Here is a 19,652-nt window from a genome sequence, read left to right as displayed (position 1 = left end):
CTACATTTAAGCCCTACAGATGAAATTTTGCATGCTCACCTATGGTGATGGTTTCGGGGTGTTGCTTAATAACGGGGGTATGTCATGTTGTGGGGAACACTAGCTATAAATTAATTGAACCTTAATCGTATCTAATGGCTTCTTGGTAGACTTTGATGCTTAAGCTTAGGTGGATAAACAATACCCTTGATCGTCTCAACTATTCATGAAAAAAAATAGAGCAACAGAAGTTTTAAATCTGCTAATTTTGAGGTTTAAGTCAAGTTGGGGTGTTTTGGTCCGGTAAAAGCTGAAAATAAGCGGGTCTTAATTGTGTAAACCACTGAGTAAAAAATTATCGGATCTTATTTGTCCCGGTAAAGATTAAGGCATGGGTTTAAGTGGACAACAATATCGGTGATCGCGGTTTTTGCGTTTTTCTAAGATTTGAAATTTAACCTATATGTTTGTTAGACTATAATTTTCCGATTCTGATCTCACTGCATTAGACTTTTTCAGAGACGAGAAAAGAGTAAAGTTGTGTTCATTTAATGTTTTGAGTTCGTTTTAGTTCGAGTTTTGTTAATCTTTTATTAATTAAGGTTTTTGAGTCAAAGTTTATATGTTTATCATCTTTTAAATCGTTTGGTGTCTTGAATGTTAAGCTTTAATTCTTTCTATTATTTCGTGAGAAGTTTATGCTCGTTTTGATCGTCAATGATTACATGATTGCTTCACTAATGTTTTATTATGTTTTCATATGTATGGTGGCTTGGAGAAGCTAGGGAACCAAGGTCTAGAAGATTCATATTGTTATTTGGAGTTCAAGAAAGATATCTAGCAAGTTTAAGCAACAAATAACAACAATTAACATCAAAAATCCGTAGCCCATCCTTGAGCACGCCGCGCCGCAGGATGCCTAGGCCGGGCGCCTAGGCCTTCTGGTCAGCCAAAAATTGCAAGCCCAAGCCCATTCTCGCTTATATAAACATCTTCATTCCCTAGCCGATCCTAAGCTTTTTGGCAGCCGATTTCAAGAGTTTTTCCAAGTTTTTGAAGTTGATTTGAAGCTAGGAACTAAGGAGGATCGAGAGAGCTTTCATCCGGGTGTTCGAGGATCAATCGCAAAGGGTTTTATCGCTCTAACTTTCGTTCCTTGTTCATTATTCTTGATGTCTTTCCTCTTTGTTTTTAAGACATGTTTAGGATTGTTTTTAATAATGATTCTAGGCTAGACTTCATGTCTACCTAGGTTTGATGAACATGTTTGAGACTTGATTCTTGCTTTGGACTTATGCTTTGATTATGGTTTGTTGATTTAATAGTAAAAGACTTGATTTTTCTTTCATGATGCATATGAATGTTTATTATCTTGATTGATTGTTAATTATAGCTTCACATAGATCTTTTATCTTTTGATTGTGTTCTTTAGATTTAGGGTTTATATTTAAATCATTACTTGGTGTTTTGATTATTGTGATTAAATGGGCCCATTAGATCATAGAAGCTTGTTGATAGTTGGTTAAGGTTTTAAATGTTTTGCTAAATTTCAATAGCTGTAAGGTGAGGAGTTGTTCATGTGTCTTGGTCAATTGCATGCTAGGATTGTAGTGACAATATTCTTGCTTATTGTGTTGATCCATGTTCATGATGTCATGTTAGTTTATCAAGTTATCTAGGGTTTAGTGTTTCGTAAGATTGCTTGCTATAGATACTATTAATTAACCCTAATTGATGACTTTGCGGAAATCAATTCAACGGATTTCTTAATAATCTAATAATTGTTCTTTGAAATTTCATTTGATTCACTCAAAGGTCCTTAGGGTTGGTTAGATGAACATGTTTAGAAATCAGTTTCCATAATCATGTTATTTGTCCATTGCTTGATGATTGTTGATGCATGGGATTCTTACCTAGGTTGATTCCCTCTCTGATTGGTTTCGATATTGTGTTTAGTTGCTTGTTTCTCGTTAACTTGTTTATTTACTTTCTTAGTTTAATTTTAGTTTAAAAATCCCCCTTTAAACATTAATAATAAATAGTCGTGTCGTAAGTCGAGTCTAATTAGATAATTAACGTAATTTTTAGAGTCCTGTGGGTTCGATATTCCGGACTTACTTAGCTTTAGTACAATTGATCGGTTCACTTTCCGGTGTTTTGTGTAGTTGAGTCTTAAGTCTAGTTTTTATTACTTGTTAATTTAGTTAATATTTAATTGACTGTTTTAAGCACATCATCCACGTTGTACGCGATTTTCCCGATGTTTTTCCCGATGATGTGACTATTCTTCCTCCGGTTCGTCAAGTTGAATTCCTTATTAATATTATACCCGGAGCTAACCCCTTAGCTAAAGCCCCTTACAGTCTTGCACCTTCCTAAATGCAAGAACTCTCTATCCAACTCCAAGAACTTTTGGACAAGGGTTTTATTCGCCGAGTTCTTCTCCTTGGGGCGCACCTGTGCTATTTGTTAAGAAGAAATATGGTTCGTTCCGCATGTGCATCGATTACCGTGAACTCAACAAGCTTACCGTTGAGAATCATTATCCGTTCCCCAAAATCGACGATCTTTTCGATCAAATTCAAGGTGCCGCATGCTTCTCGAAGATTGATCGTTCGGGTTATCATCAACTCCGAGTTAGTGAAGAAGACATCCCCAAGACCGCTTTTTGTACCCTTTATGGGCATTACAAGTTTTGTGTTATGCCTTTTGGGTTAACTAACACACCCGCGGTTTTCATGGATCTCATGAAACGTGTGTGTAAACCTTATTTGGACAAGTTTGTTATTGTTTTCAATGATGACATCTTGATCTATTCGAAATCCGAGAGCGACCACAAGAATCATCTCTATCCCATTCTTGATAAGCTTCGAAAGGAGCAATTGTACGCCAAGTTTTCTAAGTGCGAGTTTTGGTTGAAAGAAGTTAAGTTTTTGGGCCATATTGTCAACGACAAGGATATTCATGTTTATCCCGCAAATATTGAAGCTGTTAAGAATCGGAAGCCGCCTACTTATCCCACCGAAGTTCGATCCTTTCTTGGTTTGGCTGGTTATTACCGTCGTTTTATTTAAAACTTTTCAAAGATCTCTTAGCCCCTCACCGCTTTAAGACGCATAGGTAAGACCTTTGTGTGGGGGTCAAAACAAGAAGAAGCCTTTGAAACCCTTAAGGACATGCTTTGCAATGCTCCTATCCTTGCTCTTCCCGAAGTAAATGAAGATTTTTTCGTTTTTTGCGATGCTTCTAACCAAGGTCTTGGTTGCATTCTCATGCAACAAGGCAATGTTATCGCTTACGCTTCGAGACAACTCAAGGTTCACGAGAAAAATTATACGACGCATGATCTCGAACTTGGTGATGTTGTATTTGCCTTAAAAATTTGGAGACACTATCTATATGGTACGAAGTGTGTTGTGTTTACCGATCATAAGAGACTCCAACACATTTTTGACCGAAAAGAACTCAATATGAGACAACGTCGATGAGCCGAGTTGCTTAGAGATTATGAATGTGTAATTCGCTATCATCCTGGAAAGGCGAATGTCGTGGCCGACGCTCTTAGTTGTAAGAAGCCACTCAAATCTGTACTTCTTACTTGTGTTCTTGTTCAAAATGATATTGAAAAGCATGTTCTCGATGCTCAACACGAATCTGTCACCGTAGGAAATATGTATGACGATATGTCGTGTGGTGCCGAAACCCAACCCAAAACTAAACCCAATTGTCTGCTTTACTTTCTGAACCGCTTATGGATCCCTAATCACGATGATCTTCGCACATTTATTATTGACGAAGCTCACAAGTCACGATATTCCATACATCCCGGTGTGGATAAGATGTATGCTGACCTTCGTTCTATCTATTGGTGGCCTGGTTTGAAGAAAGATATCGCTTTGTATGTTTCTAAATTCCTCACGTGTTCCAAAGTGAAAGCCGAACATCATTGACCTTTTGGCTTACTCGAGAAACCACCCGTCCCCGAGTGGAAATGGGAAGGTATTGTTTTGGATTTTATCACTAAGTTTCCTGCTACTCGTAAGCAACATGATAGTATTTGAGTAATCGTTGATCGTCTAACAAAGTCTGCTCATTTATTCCCATCAAAGAGATATATTATGTTGATCAGTTGGCGCGCATTTACGTTGAGAAGATTGTTTGTCATCATGGAACTCCATTATCTATTATATCCGATCGTGATGGTCGTTTTACTTCATGTTTTTGGAAGTCTCTTCAATCCGCTTTGGGTACTCGATTAGATCTTAGTACTGCTTATCATCCGCAATCTGATGGCCAATCTGAGCGAATGATTCAAACTTTAGAAGATATGCTCCATTCTTGTGTCCTTGATTTTGGAGGCAATTGGGATGTTCATCTACCGCTTATCGAGTTCTCTTATAAAAATAGTTTTCACTCTAGTATTGGTATGGAACCTTTTCAAGCACTCTATGGTCGCAAATGTCACTCCCCGATTTGTTGGAATGAAGTTGGGGAATCTCAAATCACTGGTCCCGAACTAGTTCAAAAAACTACTGAAAGTATTGCTCAAATCCGTCAAAACTTCATTGTTTCTCGTAGTCGTCAGAAGAGTTATGCTGATAAGAGACGTAAACCCCTAGAGTTCAGTGTTGGTGATTTTGTCTTACTCAAAGCTTCCCCTTGGAAGGGAGTTGTTTGTTATGGAAAGAAAGGAAAACTAGCTTCTCATTTCGTTGGTCCTCTAGAGATTATTGATAGAGTTGGTCCGGTTTCTTATTAACTCAAACTTCCTGTTGAACTCTCTAATATTCACCCTGAGTTTCGTGTTTCAAACCTCAAGAAGTGTCTTGCCGAGGGTAATCTCAAATTCCTCTCGATGAAGTTAGTATTGATGAGACTATGCATTTTGTTGAGCAACCCGTTGAGATTATGGATCATAAGGATAAGCTTACTAAGCGAAGCCGCATCCCTTTAGTTAAAGTTCGATGGAATTCCAAACAAGGCGCGGAGTTTACGTGGGAGCGTGAGGACCAAATGAAACTCAAATACCCTCATCTTTTCATTGTTACTAATTCACTAATTTCGGGACGAAAATTCCAATAGTAGGGGATACTGTAACCATTCGGGTTTTACCACATCTCATTGTAACCGTTACCTGACCCATTTACGGGTCCAGGCTCGTTCATTAAAAATATTCCGCATTTACCGAGTTAGTTTAATTATTTTGTTAATATTTAAGTATTTATAATTAAATATTTAAGGTTTTTACACTTTTAGCCCATATTATATAATCTTATCTCATATGTATCCAACCTCAAACTCCAGGGACCTGATTGCACCTTTGGGTTATAACCCAATTCTTGATATGGATATCCTAGAACCCATATCCGTATCCACTTGTGTTTCTTGAACCCAAATTGAAGAATTTCTTACTTGGGCAATAATTTTCGTTTAGTTGATAAAATTGATCTTGTGTATCACATACTATTGTTGATTTCGGCCCTAACCGACGATCAATACAAGTTAAAAACTTAAAATAATATCAAATTTTGATATTTTTCCATTTTAACCAAACTGACACATCTAAACCTTATTAGTCACGAAATCGATTGAAATATTGCAATTAACTACAAAGATATGATCCCTGTTTACTGGCCGAAATTACCCCTGTATATAATTAGATTAATTTGGTCTTTAAACTGTTCGTTCATACATCATCATTGCCGGCTCTGTTCTGTTCTATTCCAGTTCACCCACTTTCGTTCATTTTTCAAGGTAATTAACCACATAGTTTTGATCGTGAGATGAAGTTCTTCATTAACCTTATGATTGATATGATCAAATATAACCGATTTGATCAAATCGATTCCTATGGTTTGAATAATCAAACTGTTTGATTCTGTTTGTGCATATAATTAATGGAAACTGGTTCTTAACGCACATCGTTGGTAGCCTGATCGATGTCGAAAGGTCAATCAAAAACATTTATAAAATACCTTTACTAGCTAGGGCAAGTAAGGTGTCGAATCCACAGGGAATCAGTGGAAAGTGCTAATCAAGTTTAATACTTTTTAATTATATTCTAGGGTGGACAAACGATGTCAAGCAGTTTAAAAATTGATTTGGTTGTAAAATAGTTAGAGAAAACAGTGACACACTTCAGGTTCAGGTAATGCAATGAACTGACCGAACAAAACTTATACCAATTGGGGAATTACATAGACATAATTTGATCATTATAATAAGCAAATAATTACTAGACACATTAGTTTGGTTATGATGATTCACAGAACTTAATTCGAAGAATTGACACAACTGAACACGGTCTATCTAACAACCAGCTCGTTAATATGAAACCTATCATATATCAATGATTAATGGTAAATGGCTCAATGGCGATAACAACTTAATCCTAAATGTTGATGAACACAAACCAAATAATTGATGATAAATGTAATCATAGAAAACAATTGTTTAGCCGATTCAAACAAACATAGAGGTTCAATCAACCAAAAGATTAATCAAAACTAAATCCCAATATTGGTAACAATCATAAAATAATCGGTTCATATGCAAACCCTACACCTGAAGCGGTCGCGAATGATTTAGCCATGCCTCCGCATCACGATTGACTCGAGTATGGACTGGAAGGATGAAACCATGGATGATTTGGTTATTGAGAGGTGTTAAGATGGTGTATGTTAGGGTATGAATCATGTTCGACCTAGGGTTTAATTGAGCTTAAATATGAAGGAAAAACAAGAAAAAATGATTTCTCGTCAGACCTGGTCGTAAGCTACGGCCTGGCCACCATAGCTTACTGTTGGTGCATAGATGTCAGTAGTTCATATGTCTAAAGTCTGTAATCGAGTCTGTAATATTGTTTATGTAATTGTTTGTTTAGAAGCGAAGTTGTTGACAAGTTCGCTTAGGCGAACTTGTTAACCAAGCGAAGTTGTTGACAAGTTCGCCTAGGCGAACTTGTTCAACGAGCGAAGTTATAGACAACTTCGCCTGAGGCGAAGTTGTCGTGTATTTAAATAGTTTAACTGTTTACGGTTTAAGGTTAATCGTAAGTTGGTCAGTTAGTGTTTTGGTTGATCGAGTTCAGTTTACGTGAGTCTATTGACGTGAGTCTGTAAGTAACACGGTTCGAGTTATCAATATAACGTGAGTTTTTGTTCGTATCGTGTGTACGTGTGTTTGTGTGATTATATTCTACGTCCGTAACGATCTACACAGGGATTCCGCACCTGTGCATATCGGGATATCTCGTGTGATCCGTCCAGGGAACCTACAATTGGTATCAGAGCATTTGCTCGATTGTGTGGTTCGGGATATTCACGCGGGTGTAGAATTCGTCTCATTTCGGGTATTACCGGGACGAGTTTGTGGTGTTTTTGCTTATTCTAGCTTCCTACCAGTGTGTTTAAGCCTTCAAACCATCAAAATCGTCGGTAAAATCCGTTTTTCAGATCTGCAAAAAGTTCAAGTTCGTCAGGCGAAGTTGCTGTTCATCAGGCGAAGTTGCCGTCAGGATTCGTAGGGTTTCAGCGAAGATATAAGGAGAAGTGAAGTTATTCACAACTTCGCCTACCTCCTCAACTTCGCCTAACTCAGCGAAGTTCTACTCAAGTTCGCCTAGTTCAGCGAAGTTCTCTTCAAGTTCGCTTACTTTCTAAGTTCACTTATCCTAAGCGAAGTTATTCTCAACTTCGCCCAGTTACGCGAATTTAAGAAGGATCCAGCGAAGTTGTTACTTAAGCGAAGTTATACTTAACTTCGCCTACAGTACTGTTTCGAAGAAATTTTTCTAACTTCGCCCTTTTCAGAATTTTTCGGGTTTCTTAGTCTTCAAGAAGGATGTCTTCAATCAACATTTCAGAGCTTGTCAAGATGGAAGTTGAAGCGGGGTCAGCTACAAAGGCCCCAAGGTTGCTGAAGGGAACCGATTTTGTCGCGTGGAAGGATCGGTTCATACAGTATGTTAAGTACCAGGATGCGAAGATGTGGGTATGCATCCAAGATGGATATATTCCACCGATCATGGAGTATGAGGGTCGAGACCAAATCAAGAAATACAGTAAAATGGAAGAAGAGGAGAAGAAGATGTATGAAGCCGAAAGCAAGGCTCATGCTGCAATCACAATGGCACTTCCACAGGAGATCCTCCATACTTTCAGAAAGTATACATCAGCTAGAGAGCTTTGGGAAGCTCTTGAGAGCAGATTCGAAGGAAATGTAGGCATTCGGGCCTCAAAGATAAAGCTGCTTAAAACTCAATTTTCAGTCTTTAAGTACTTAAAGAACGAATCTCTTGATGATATTATCACGCGATATTATCATCTAATGACTGAATTGAGTAACTACTCCATTTCCTACCAAGAAGAAGAGATTGTGGAAAAACTTCTCGATGCTCTCCCACCAAAATGGGAGATGTATACTGTACTGATGAGGGAAGACAAGGACTTCCCTACTTATGATCTTGAAACCGCTGTCAACAAGCTCAGAACTTTTGAGCTAAATATGGTAAGAAAAGAAACATCTATGGATCAGGTTCAAGATCCAGGCATGTACGGAGCTAAAGTAAACTCCAATACAAGCTCAAAGACTGATTCTGCCGCCTACTACTCGAAGGGTGAGTCGGGTGCCAATTCTTCACAGGAGGGGCAAGTGTCAGTAAACTCAAATGGGGATGTTTGCTTTGTTGCGGGTGGATCAAGTGGTACTCAACAGTCAGCAAGCAAGATTAGTGGATCTTCAAGTTCCTCAAGCAATAATTACTCTAAGATGCCAATGAGCGTCAAATCTGCTGAAGAGCAGTTTGGACTCTATGCTTCATTTATTGCTTCTTATGAAAACTACATTCAAGGAAAGGTGGTTGATCCAGCGATGCTAGATGAAGACTACGACCAGATCGATGCTGATGATCTGGAGGAGATGGATTTACAATGGCAGATGGCCATGATAGTGAGGAGAGTAAAGAAATTTATGAGAAAGACGGGGAGAAAGTTTGTTGGTGGCAGGCCAGGGTTCGACAAACCTAAGGTGAGGTGCTATAACTGTCAACAAAACGGGCACTTTGCCAAAGATTGTAGAAACAAGAGAGTTGAGCGTGGTCATGGCCGGTCTCCACAGCACACTGGAAGTACAAAAGACGTCAATGCCATGCTGTCCAGAGAAGCAGGTGAATACAACTGGAACCTGCATTTGAATGAAAATAGTGAACAGGCTAATATGGCTAAGGTTGAGAGTGAAGAACGTGAAAAGACTACCGGAGAAGAGAAAGCTACTGGTAAGGAAAAAGCTTTCATGGCAGATAACAATGATCAAATCTACGAGGTAAGTTCTAAATCTTTTTGTACTAAATGTGAGAATTTGTCTGAGCAACTTGCTACTATAACTGATCAGTATGTTCGTTTAGATGCTGAATTTAAAACTCTTAAAGAAGATCACCACTTTACGAAAGCAAGAGAAAACAGTTATAAAGTTAAAATAAAAGCATGTGAAAAAGATGTTAAAAGCTTAAAAACCAAACTTGCTGAAATTTTTGTAGTAATTGATCTTAGTTATGAGGTTTTAGAAGAAAAGACTAAACTGATTGCTGAACGTGAAAAGCAGATTGCTGACCACCAGGTGAAAGTGGTGGAACTGAACCGAAAACTAGAACAGTTCAGAAATTCCTCAGCTATTCTTGATCACCTTGTTAGTGATCAAGGTACCTCTACAAAGAGAGGAGGAATTGGTTATCACGAGGTTCCACCACCGTATAACCACAATTACACTTTTAACCCTAGTGTACAGAAATCTGCTGATTTTGAAGTTCCTCAGACAGTTCCTATCAAGGTTACAAGTAAAGAATCAAGTGTTAGTAGTGGCGAAATGAGTTCGCCTGTTTCAAGTGTAAATATTTCTGTTACGAGTCCAGTCTCATCGGATTCGGATAAGCTGTCCAAATCGGGTAAGACAAAAGAGAAGGTAGTGTTACCCACTGGTGGAGATAAAGATAAAACTTCTAAAAAGAGTACTCCACTCAACCCGTACGTCCCACCTTATGTGAGACGAACGGCTGGTAACACTGCCTCTACATCCAAAACAACATTTGAAAAGAAAATGGAGTATAGGTGTTGTTTTCGGTGTAATAAGGTAGGACATCTTGTTGCAGATTGTCCTCTGACGCCGAAATTCAGAGGCGTGAGACCTATTAAAACTGAGCATAAGTCTACTGGTAATTTTAATACTGTTAAAAATGAAAACCCTTTAAAGTTTCGAAACGTAAACAATTCAGGTTTTCACAAGAACAAACCTCAGTTTAACAATGCTAATAACCAAACCGCAATATATAATACTTTCAATACACATAGGTTTGGTAGGCCTCCCACTCAATTTCCAAGGAGATTTCCTACTAGGACTGACAGGAATTATCCAAATGCTAACTTCAGAAAGCAGAAGTACGGGATGTATAGATCCAAGACCAATTGGTCTTGGGTCCCTAGATTCTAATCATTTGCTTTATTGTGCAGGAACAGTTGAACAGGGCTGCCCACAGTCTTTGGATTGTAGATAGCGACTGTTCCCGGCACATGACGGGCAACAAATACTTGTTGCACGACTTAAAACCTGTTCAGGGAGCCAGAGTTAGTTTTGCTGGTGAAAGTGGAGGAAGAATTACGGGTAAATGAACGGTGTCCAATGGGAAGATGACACTTGAGAATGTGAATTTTGTGGAAGAGCTGAAGCACAATCTGCTGAGTGTGTCGCAGATTTGTGATAAGGAGTATACTGTTCACTTCACGAAGAATGAGGCGATCGTGTTGAAGCCTGGTTTTCAGATACCAGACGAGTGGATAGTGATGACAGCTCCACGTGATACAAATACGTATGTGATGGATATGAGGTCTACTGAAATGGCCACGGGAGAATCATGTTTAATGACGAAAGCAAGCGAATCAGAATCCGAACTATGGCACAGAAGGATAGGGCACATTCATCTTCGGAAGATGAACCACATTGTCAAAAATGGGCTTGTGATGGGCGTTCCCTTGAAAAGTTTTAACTTTGAAGACAAATGTATTGCATGCAAGAAGGGAAAGCAACACAAGAAATCCCATCTCACCAAGAAGGTCAACTCAATTGCCAGTACTCTAGAACTGCTTCACATGGATCTCTTCGGTCCAGTGAATGTAAAAAGTCTGGGAGGTACTTCGTACTGCTTGGTGATCACTGATGATTACTCGCGATATTCGTGGGTATATTTTCTGAAATCGAAAGATGAAACGGCTCAAATGGTGAAGAATTTGATTACCAAAGTTGAGAACGTAATGAGTAAATCAGTAAAGTTCATCAGAAGTGACAATGGGACAGAGTTCAAGAACTTTGAAATGGAGATCTTCTGTCTTCAGAAAGGAATTGAACATCAATACAGCGCTCCGTATACTCCGCAACAGAATGGAGTGGCTGAAAGGAAGAACCGAACTTTAATTGAAGGAGCCAGGACTATGCTGGCAGATTCGAAGCTTCCTGTGATGTTCTGGGCTGAAGCGGTTGCTACAGCCTGCTATGTTCTGAATAGGGTGTTAACCGTTAAGAGACTTGGTAAAACTTGCTACGAGCTTATGCATGGAAGGAAGCCCAATTTGAGTGGTCTTGAACCATTCGGGTCCCCTTGTTCGATCTTGAAGAAAAATTCTAAATTTGGGGAAGTAGCCGATGAAGGAATATTAGTCGGTTATGTTGTTGGTACTCCCAACAGACGGGTCTTCAATACTTTGACTTGCAAGGTGGAGGTGGTGTGTAACACTGACATCACAAGTTACCAACCGCCAAAACCTAGCAATGGACCTGCTGAGCTTTTCGACTATGTTAAGCTTTTTAAGTCGTTTAACGTACCGGATTTGGAGATTTCTAAAGAAGAAGAAAGAGCTGCGACGAAGATGATACTCGATGAGGAAGAAAATCTATTACAAAGACAACTGATTGATAAATGTCAACCTTCCTCATCAAACACTATCGATACCCCTGCTGCCTCAACTGAAGAAGAATTTATCAATCCTTTTCACTCTCAGCATGAAACAACCATTGATGAGATCTCTTCTAATTTGGAAGATAATCTGCATGTCGGTTCTGTTCCGACCACGAGAATTCATAAAGATCACCCTTTGGATAATGTGATTGGTGATGTGTCCTCAGGTGTACAAACGAGAAGTAGCTTGAATGAACATACCTGTGTTTATACAAGCATTAAGGAGACACGAATAATCGATGAATGTCTGTATACCTGTTTTATAAGCCAGATTGAACCGAAAAATTATCAAATGGCTTTAAAGGACAGCTCGTGGGTCGAGGCCATGCAAGAAGAGTTGGCTCAATTCGAGAAGATGGAAGTTTGGACTTTGGTTGAAAAACCAAAGAATGTGCATGCGATAGGCACGAAATGGGTATTCAAATGCAAGAGAGATGATAAGGGGATTATTATAAGAAACAAGGCGAGGCTTGTCGTGAAAGGTTTTAATCAACAAGAGGGGATTGATTATAACGAAGTGTTTGCTCCTGTCGCCAGGTTGGAAGCCATAAGATTGTTTTTGGCGTTTGCTGCTCATGAAAAGATGAAGGTGTTTCAGCTAGACGTGAAGAGTGCGTTTTTGAATGGGAAAGTTGATGAGGTTGTGTATGTTGAGCAACCTCCGGGTTTTCCTGACCCAGACTATCCAGATCACGTGTACAGGTTGAGCAAGGCGTTGTATGGATTACATCAGGCACCTCGTGCCTGGTATGCAACTTTATCGGATTACTTGCTCGAGAATGGTTTTGAAAGAGGAAAAATTGATAGCACGTTGTTCTTCAAAAGAGATGGAAGCGACATCCTGCTGGTACAAGTCTACGTGGACGACATTATATTTGCTGCATCAAAAGTCTCCATGTGTCAGGAGTTTGAAGCCGTCATGAAGAAAAGGTTTGAAATGGGTGCTATGGGTGAACTAACTTTCTTTCTAGGATTGCAGGTTGATCAAAGGAAGGACGGGATGTTCATTCATCAAACGAAGTATGTTCATGATGTGCTCAAGCGCTTCAAGATGGAGGACAGTTCTCCATATGATACTCCAATCTGCGTCAATCACAAATTGGGTGCTGACGTAGACGGTGATGCAGATGAGGACCCAACTCAATATCGGGCGATAATAGGTTCTTTAATGTTCTTAACTGCATCTAGGCCTGATATAATGTTTGCTGTTTGTCTTTGTGCACGTTTTCAGGCAAATCCAAAAGAATCTCATTTGAAAGGTGCAAAGAGGATACTGCGGTATCTCAAGGGCAAGCCGAAGCTGGGGTTGTGGTACCCGAGAGGAGGAGACTTGGAGCTGGTCGCTTACACAGACTCTGATTATGGAGGGTGCAATCAGAGTCGGAAGTCAACAACTGGAGGATGTCAGTTTCTTGGTGGCAGATTGGTGTCATGGCAATGCAAGAAGCAGACTTCAGTCGCAATCTCAACCTGTGAGGCAGAATACATGGCTGCATCCAACTGCTGCTCTCAGGTTCTTTGGATACAACAACAGCTGCGCGACTATGGTCTGAATTTCTTACTTACTCCTATTTGCATTGATAACACAGCTGCTATCTCAGTAACTAACAATCCCGTGAAACATAGTAAAACTAAACACATTGACATACGTTATCATTTCATACGGGATTGTGCTGAGAAGAAACTGATAATTCTTGAAAAGGTGGATACACTTGATAATTTCGCTGATTTATACACTAAAGCGTTTGACAAATCCAGATTTCAAAACCTTATTGAACTGAATGGGATGCTCAATCCCGAGTAACCATGCTTTTCTTGTGTTATTTAAAAAAAAAAAAGACGTCACTAATCGCTTAAAATTATGTCGGTTACATTAGTTTGAAGGACTTGTCTTCGGATATGTTTTGGTCCTCATTTTCTACTTGTAGATTTTGAGGATAGCCATTAACCAGATTACTGATAGTGATCGGGCGGTTTATGATGAGTTTTTCGTTCTTTCGCTTAAAATTAGTCGATCATATTTAGTTAGAAGGACACATACTAGTATGTGGTCGGTCCAGTTGATCCTTTGGATCTTCGGGATAGCCGTTTACCTGAAGACTTTGTTTTGATCGGGGCGATTTTTTTGTTTAAATTTTGAAAGAAAAAAGGGAAATGAAATTATTTTTCAAGTCTGTTACTTCGTAAGAAGTTCGTTAGCTATGTTAAACGGAAAATTGATCCAACCTTGGAAAATGATAGATATACTAATTCTGTGTGCTTAACTAGTAAAGTTATTAGGCTTAAAAGGCTTTAGGACAGTCATTGTATGTCATGGTAACTTTTCATGGTGCGTAAAAGTAGATGTGATACAAACTAATTTTACTTGATTTTACGTGGAAACTCCTTAAGAGTTTTGCGTGTCTTCATATATATCTTTCCGAATGATAGGCAGAAAAGCGATTACCCAGTCATACACGAGCCCATGTGTGTTCTGATTCCCGTGAAGATAGCGTTTCAAGATACTGCAGTGATCCAGATACGGGACTTGCAGTTAATTTCTACTTTGAAGTCTATGTTTATTTAAAAAAAAAAAAATCTATATTTGGAGTTATTGAAACATATTAGTGATGATAAAATCAAGACTTCTCAATCTTAGAGCAAGAAGATGAACGGGAACCAGAAGAAGAGTATTTACAATTTAGTCAGACACTATGGGTCGAAGTCAATTCGGGGTGACTTGGGGAAAGCCAAATACGCTTTGAGGATAAGGATTAATTGAACCTAACTCGTATCACAGAAACGATGAAAACCATCTTAAGTATATTACCTGCTTACAACCTGTCTCTATATGTCATAATACAGCTAAACACGGATCTATGTGACAGTCACGTAGTTAGTATGATTCCTGTTCGGATCTTTTCTAAAACTTAGCAGTCCCTATCGAGACTGAAATTTGATCCCTTATACTTTAAATTTTTTAAGTTTTTGTACTTAGATTGTTTTACTGGTTACTTAGAATTGATCATGTTATCTATTTCTTCTAGGAAAGTTTTATAACTTAATTGGAAAATTGTTAAAATTATAAGGTTTGATTTTGTAAATATATAGGCGATGTTGTTGAACAGGCGAAGTTGTGGATAACTTCGCCTAGGCGAAGTTATCCGTAACTTCGTCTGTATAACTCCGCCCCTATATAAGGGATACTTAACGTCAAACTGTTCATCAGTTTTTCAAATCCAGCGAACTTATTCATCTTTTCCGGCGAACTTATAGCCACTGTCGAATTATTCTCCGGCGAACTTGATTTAACCTCGATTACGTGTTATTTATTCCGATTTTCACACCGATCAAAGGTTCGAGATGTTGTATTATCATACATTACAAGTTCGTTCATGCTAATCAAGGGTCGTTTCGACCCGGTTATTAACCTCGAACCAATCGGTTTTGAAACCGATTCTCTTAACTTGTGTTTTTACGTGTTAAACGCTATAATGATCGTCAACATGTCCTTAAAACTTGTGTTTACGAGTGCTTAATCGTCTAAAACTAGCCGAATCATCACCTGCACGTAGTTCCATGAATCTCACTGTCGCCGATTCAGATTCAGGCGAAGTTAGGGTTTAGGCGAAGTTATTCGTAACTTCGCCTGGAGCTTAAGTTCGCCTGAGGCGAACTTATCCGTAACTTCACCCGAAGCTTAAGTTCGCCTGAGGCGAAGTTATCCGTAACTTCGCCCAGAACTTAAATTCGCCTGAGGCGATATTGTGATGAGGCGAAGTTAACTTTAACTTCGCCTAAGATCAATTTTACTTAGTGTTAATTAGACGAACTTAAAGCTGAAGCGAAGTTGTTCCCAACTTCGCCTCAACTTTAACTTCGCCTATACAGAGTTAATCACAACTTCGCTCATGGTAACAAAGCGAACTTGTGCTATGTCTTTGTGTCGTTCTAACTTGGTTAGTTTGTTGCAGATATGGCTGCGATAGCGGGTGCTGGTGGTGCAGGAGGCGATGATGGTGACAATCAGAGACAGTTTTTCCCGGGTCACAATATGTACATCACTCTTGACCCGGAGGCGAGCGGTGTGGACGACTACCGCGAGATTATCACGTTCCTCCTGCGCTCGAGGATTTTCACGCGATTACCAACACGTTGCCGATATCTCTACCGAACATCGAAGACTTCTGGGAGACGGTAGAATATGATTGCCGTGTTGAGACCCCGGTGATGAGAGCTACGGTGAACAATCAACAGGTTCAGTTCAACTCTGAACAGATCCGGGTGGCGCTACGGTTCGGAGACGAGACTCGAGACGATCCAACTGAGTTCGTAGCTCCTTTTCGGGATGGAGCGTTTCTTCGAATGGGCTACTCTGGTCCATTAGGAGATACCCAGAGGAGGAAGGGTTTCCTTCTAGACCAGTGGCGCTTCCTCATGCACGTTATGATCGTGTGCATGTCGGGGAAGAAGGCGGGCACAGACGGTATGGGTGCGACCATGCAGTCTGCCATGACTGCACTGACCTATAACAAGCGTTATAGTTTCAGTCAAATGGTCTTTTACGAGCTTGATAGACAAAGACGGGCGATGTCTCGGGAGCGGTTCATCATGTACCCACGCTTTTTACAGATGATATTGAACCATGTGGCTCCGAATCTACCTCAGAGACGCCCGATCAGATACGTAGAATCAGTGAGCAAACGTATCTTTGCTCAATGCCGCACGTCAAGTGCGAGGAGCAATCCTGAACGTCGTCCCAGGCATACTCCTCTATTTGGGTTTTTAATCAACCCAGAGTATGTTCCTACTGGCGGGGACGAGTTCAGAGATCCTCAACCGCAACAGGCAAGAGCAACTCAAGCTGTTCCTGCTCCTGCTGTGCCTGTTGCATCGACTGCTGAGGATATAGACCTTGACGCTGCTTTTGGAGGTCAAGGCTACTTTGACATGGATCTAGTTGAAGAGGTGCAGGTCTCGGCTGCACAAAGTTTGGATGTAAGTATGACTAGAGCAGCTACGTCGATGGCTGACTCCGATCTGGATGAAATTATGAATGAGGGGAGACGGTTGATGGTGTCTCGAGAAAGAACGATTGGGAAGAGGAAAAGAACAGAGGATGATGATGAGTCGGAAGAAGAAGAGGACATTCATAAGCTGATTAGAAGATCAAGACGGGAGAGGACAGGTGCTGGCATGGGAGTTGGAGAGACTTCAAGGACTGTACGATTTGCTCCGGCCGCACTGTCTGGTATGTCCATTATTCCTTCTTCTATACAGGTGACGAGTACAAGCGCTGCGGATGTTCCCGTGGTGGCTACATCAACGGCTGACATTCCATCCACCACTACCATCCAGACATCGACTCCGGAGATCGTGTCTCTACCACCGCCAACGCTTACTCAATCGGTGGTAGCTGCTCGTTTTGTGGAGTCAACGGTCGTCACAGCTGCAGGGTTATCAGGTATGGTACCACCTGCGGTTACGCCTGCTTCTGGAGTCTCGCCTTCGCCAATGTCAGATTCAGAAAGAATAGCTTCACTATAGCGGATCGTGGCAGAACAATCGAAGACTATTCAAAGCCTAGTGGAAGCAAATCAACTACAGGCATCCCTCCTGGTTGAGCACGGGAAAATCATAGATGCCTTGAAGGAGTTCTTGGCATCTCAGGGGGAGATGAGCTGTAAGGGCGACGAGCTCAGAACGAAGAAGAGGAATGACCGTGACGATGATCCCAATGCATCGAAAGATGCAGGTGGTGAGCTGCCAAGAACTTCTGAAGCTCTTGGTACTTCCACAGCTGAGGGGGAGTCTACTGACGTGGCTGGTGGTTCTGGTGATGATGTGGTGTTAGTTGAAGATGATGTGATAGATGCGCTGAAAGAGCTTGATGATGACATGTTCAGTGACGATGTTCTGTTTGATGAAGATGTGCTGCCGAATGATATGATTGAGAAGATCGGTGAGCAGATTGAGATTGAAGATGGAATAGAAGAGGGGGAGATAGTAGAAGAAAACGTTGAACACGAGATCCCTGAGGTTGAGAAAGCCGATGTGAGTGCTGAGATGGATGAGACTGAGTGGGAGGAGCAGCCTAGGTGGAAGGAAGGCTGTGCTCATTGGTTTATCAAGACCAAGAAGCCTGCTGTTCCTGCCATGTTCAAGAAAAGTTATAACATCAAAGGCTATGCTGAGTCGAAGAAGGGAATTATCTGTTGGATTTATGATGAACAGATAAAGCTGTTTGTGGTGAAGCGTTATGATGGTATTCAATACTTCAAACGAATGTTGAGATCTCTCAATACGTTGCCGGAATGTGAGGTGAAGGATTTGGCCAGGTTGGGCCTAATAAACAGAAGTGACAACAATATGGCGAGAATGATTGAGAAGATTGTGTGGAAAGAAGGCGTAAAAGAAAAGAAGTTTGAACTATTAAAGCCACAGAAGGGAAAGCTAGTGGAAGATACAGTGAGGGGATTGAGAGCAGATGGCAAGCCATGGATGGTGATGAAGTACAAGCCGATCCGATGCATCAAGGAGGTTCCAATGAAGAATATGCCTCAAGATGTGTTGAAGAATCTGAAATGGTGGTACGTTGATTGCCAGACTGCTAAAGCCGTGATGGAAGACGAAGATGAACAAGAAGTGCTGAGGGTGTATGACCCGATGCATCTTGTTAACTTATCGAAAGCTGATTTGCAAGCGTTGAACGAAAAGAAGATATTCTACATTCCTGCTTGGAAGGATGAAGCAAGGAAATATCAGCGAGTAGTCACGGTGTGTGTGAGAGAAGGAGTGCACGCATGAAGATACAGGATTACGAGACAAGAGCTGAAAGATCAAGATATGAAGCTACTGCCAAGGGGGAGTCTGTTGGTGCATAGATGTCAGTAGTTCATATGTCTAAAGTCTGTAATTGATTCTGTAATATTGTTTATGTAATTGTTTGTTTAGAAGCGAAGTTGTTGACAAGTTCGCTTAGGCGAACTTGTTAACCAAGCGAAGTTGTTGACAAGTTCGCCTAGGCGAACTTGTTCAACGAGCGAAGTTATAGACAACTTCGCCTGAGGCGAAGTTGTCGTGTATTTAAATAGTTTAACTGTTTACGGTTTAAGGTTAATCGTAAGTTGGTCAGTTAGTGGTTTGGTTGATCGAGTTCAGTTTACGTGAGTCTATTGACGTGAGTCTGTAAGTAACACGGTTCGAGTTATCAATATAACGTGAGTTTTTGTTCGTATCGTGTGTACGTGTGTTTGTGTGATTATATTCTACGTCCGTAACGATCTACACAGGGATTCCGCACCTGTGCATATCGGGATATCTCGTGTGATCCGTCCAGGGAACCTACACTTACGGCCTGGGCATAGCCTACGGCCTCTGGTCACTGCCTTACGGCTGCTACAATACCAAAACATCGTTTTCTTCATAAAATCTTCATTTCAACTATGTTTTCCTCCCTGTTTGCGGCCACGTCTTCGTATAATTCTCTATCATATCATATATCATTACTTTCATTTCCACTCTATCATGAATGATCCAAATTCGTTCCTTTAAGCTCATTTAAGCTCTTCTAAGCTCCGATCACCTGTATACATAAAACCAATCAAAGTACTTGTGTTCGATACATATAAACAAGTAAAACACACAATATAAATACTTAAAGCACATTATTTCATCCTTACATCACATCCCT

This window comes from Bidens hawaiensis, unplaced genomic scaffold (genome assembly GCF_021521415.1).
Source record: "Bidens hawaiensis isolate Kalapana, Puna unplaced genomic scaffold, B.hawaiensis_p1.1 tig00027787_1, whole genome shotgun sequence".
Taxonomy (NCBI): domain Eukaryota; kingdom Viridiplantae; phylum Streptophyta; class Magnoliopsida; order Asterales; family Asteraceae; genus Bidens; species Bidens hawaiensis.
This window is presented reverse-complemented; position numbering follows the sequence as displayed.